Source organism: Prionailurus viverrinus, chromosome A1 (genome assembly GCF_022837055.1).
Source record: "Prionailurus viverrinus isolate Anna chromosome A1, UM_Priviv_1.0, whole genome shotgun sequence".
Classification (NCBI taxonomy): domain Eukaryota; kingdom Metazoa; phylum Chordata; class Mammalia; order Carnivora; family Felidae; genus Prionailurus; species Prionailurus viverrinus.
In genome coordinates, this window is record NC_062561.1 from 233,067,585 (window position 1) to 233,071,055 (window position 3,471).

The window sequence follows — 3,471 nt, forward strand, 5'->3', positions numbered from 1 at the left end:
ATGACTGCTTGCTCTTCTGCTTCCCCAGTTTAGGGACCCAGAATTCTGAGAGTCCTTTTGCTTCTGATGGGGAGTTTGGACTATGCTCATCTTGGGGGGAGAGGAAAACAGCTTCTCTCTCTCTCTCTCTCTCTCTCTCTCAGCTTGATGAATGAGTTTATTATTGTCTGTATCTGAAAAATCTTCATAGGGAATTGCGGCTTGGTTTATCAGCTCTTAGCAGCCTACTCGGAGGTGTAAGGAAGCCTGGGTACTTCTGAATTACCCGATCGTTCTTCGGGGCAGGAGGTATTTTGGGATGGCTCCACCTCATCTTTTTAACCTCTTTCTTGGGCTTCTTCTCATAGCCTTCTCTTGTACAGCGGTGCGAGCTCTCTCGTGCGTCTCCCCCGCCGTGTCTGGAGCCCACGGTTCTTTGTGCACTGGGGGACTTGTTTCTGGAAGCAGCTGCGTCTTCTTCCATGAGGCCACACGCAGAGCCTGCAGCGTTCTGACCCGTGGCGTGCTTCCGATGTCCTACATTGAACCCCTCGCTTTTCCAGTCGTGACGGGGGGGAATCGTTTGGTGCCGTGAGGGACCAACAGGCCTCCACCCACAGCTCCAGAACTTTATCTGCAGGGGCAGTTCTGGCAAGCCCCACGTCCCAATAGCAGGTGAAGGGACCAGCTTGACCATCAGTGCCATTCACGTTGTATTCATCTCCAGTCCCCTCCACTTGGCCTTCATAGGTCTTATCCGTGCCAAACCTAGTGAGAAGCCTGCCGGCCAGCGGCAGGTGGACACAGTATACTGCAGTATAACCTGTCAGGCCAGCCTTCACACCGTACTTTGGGAGTTCATGAGCATGAGCTGCACAGACTAGCATGTCTCCTTCTGCATGGGCATAAGCCATCTGGCAAACGATATCCCTGTTGGTCACACGAGCGATCACCCTGTATTTACGCGTGTTGTACCTATTTTTACCCTGAATTACCACGTGTTTCCAAGCATGGTGATCGGTTTTTATCCGTCCCCCCGCCCCCCCCCCCCCCCGTTTCTTCTAAATTTCACCTGGTATCTCTTGAAGTGAGACAACTTTATTTTTTTTTATTTAATTTTTTTTAATGTTTATTTATTTTAGAGAGAGACAGAGTGAGAGCAATGGAGGGGCAGAGAGAGACAGAGACACAAAATCCAAAGCAGGCTCCAAGCTCTGAGCTGTCAGCACAGAGCCTGACGCGGGGCTTGAGTCCACGAACCATGAGATGATGACCTGAGCCAAAGTCAGGCGCTTAACTGACTGAGTCACCCAGGCGCCCCTATTCTTGGCAACTTGAACAAGCCCCATCCTGTGGCACAGAGAGCGGTGTCCACGCCTCGCCCCTTACTTGAGGTTGGCTGCTTAATGCGCAGGGTCACCCAGGGAGAAGGAGTTCCTTGTTGAAATTGTTTTCTTGTTCAGTTCATCTCCCTGTGGCACGACCTTGAACATGACCTCCTGGCTTCGGTGGGTTTCTCCTGGTGACTCCATGGGGGTGGCGGTAGCTGTCAGCTCGAGTGGCTTCTCCAGAGCCGAGGACACTTGCCCTTTATCGTTCCCCCATGAAGCTTACAGGCACAGGCACAGCCCCAGTGGACTGAAGCCAGTTTGGTTATGTGCATCTCTTGGGTTCTTCTTGGTTGATTTGGGTAGCAGCTAAAGAAGTCGGAGGCAGGTGAGAGCCTTGACTTTTTGCTCCTCAAAAAGCCTCAAACCGGCTTCAGCCACACACAAGGCGTTTATTGAAACAGTCTTAATTTGCCAGCAGGCCCCAACGTGTTCATTAACCTGTTCTATGAGCTTAATGAAGTCCTAGCTCCTGCCCCTTAGGGGTTCTGACTCCTGCTGGGCAGAAGGCGTCTTGAGGCAAATGCCAAGGCTGTGGAGGCAAATGCTGTCACCAGCATCAGACAAAGATAATCCTCCCAAGTCCAGGGCCCGACGATGGGGGATGGTTTAGGGCTGTTGTCACACATCATCCCCAAGGGAAGGGGTTCAGGCATCGATGCGTTTTTGCACCCTCTTCCTGAAGGGGTGGGGATGTTTTAGCCAATCCGTGCATCTTAAATACCTTTAATGTCACTATTGGGAGCTCCTGTCTAGCAGCCACCATGATAATTAATAGGTCACTAACTGCACTTACAGGCACCATTTTTGGTATTCCATAGGCCTTATTTGATGACAACAGAAGTTTCTGCAGTCACCACCCTGGTGTCTGGGCTCCCTGCATAGCACACCACAGTCTGCCCTGAGCTCTGCTCCTTTGACAAGGGTGCTGACAGCTCACTTCGCATCACATGGTAGATCTGGAGTGTTTAAAAGTGAACTTCTGACACAGAGGTGGACAACAGATGACATCGGGTGAGGGAGCCTGTGCCATTATAGGTGACAGTCAGAGAGCAGCAGCTGATGTGGGGGCACTTCACTGCCCCCTGTGTCTTACGTTCATTACCTACGTAATCCTCATGATAACCCATTGGGGTTGTCTGTCTCATTAGCACCATCTTTCAGATAAGGGAGCCGAGGCTCCGTGAAGTTCTAAACTTTCTCAAACTCAGTAGCTAGTAGGTGCAGAGGTATTCACCCCAGTGTGTGACCTCAGAACATCTCTGCTACCCACTGGATCAGATCCAAAGCAAATGGCAGTCCAGCCAGAGAAAGCCGTGGCCAGCATAGCAGACCTCAGGAGCTGGCTGGGAGTGTCCTCGCTCTGGTGACGGCTGGACCTCATTACACACTTTTGGTCCCAATGATAAGAGGTCGGTGCGGAATGTCTTGATGTGGAAGCCTCAGTTTCATAGGTCTCCAGACGGGGACTGTCCAGGAGGGTAGATGAGGGTTGGATTTAGGTCATCTCACAACTGCCCAAAACTGTGGTCCAAGCCTGTCCTCTGGCTGTGCCCCCTCGATGAGCCCTACCCCACACTGGCCATCTAGGAGCTGTGAACAGGGTGCTACCCTGATCACTGGGACCCTCCTTCAGGGCTCCCTTCACTGCCTGGACCGTGGGACTTGGTCTTGGCATGTCCCCTTGGGGGCTCTCATCCTCCCTGGGTCACTCTCCCTGGATCCTGAGGAAGTCCTCATTTGTTATGAGCCTCACCTTTCTATTCTCTACCAGTGAGGTTTACAGATAACTTTGATGAACTTCAGTTACTTGAAAATTTTCATCCATCTCATCATTTATGAAACCAGTATGAGCGCCTGTGGGGTGATGGCTTTGGTTTTGGGGCACTGTGTCATGGTGGCTGAGCACCCGGGCTCTGGGGCCAGGCAGGTCAGACTCTGGCTTGGCTACTCCATCGCTGTGTTGAGCAACTGATTTGACTTGTCTGTGCTTCAGTTCCTGGATCCCAGAAGAGGGATAAGACGGTACTTGCCTCACAGGGTTGTTGGAGGGTTAAGTGAGTTAACCTAGGTGAGTATTTGCTCCCCGGCCAACTCATTTGAA

The 3,471-nt window shown here is 51.7% G+C and overlaps 1 pseudogene; it reads right to left on the minus strand.

The window, feature by feature from the left end:
• Positions 1–224: 224 nt before the first annotated feature.
• Positions 225–1,072, minus strand: LOC125165027 (60S ribosomal protein L5-like; annotated as a pseudogene).
• Between the last annotated feature and the right edge of the window lie 2,399 nt (positions 1,073–3,471).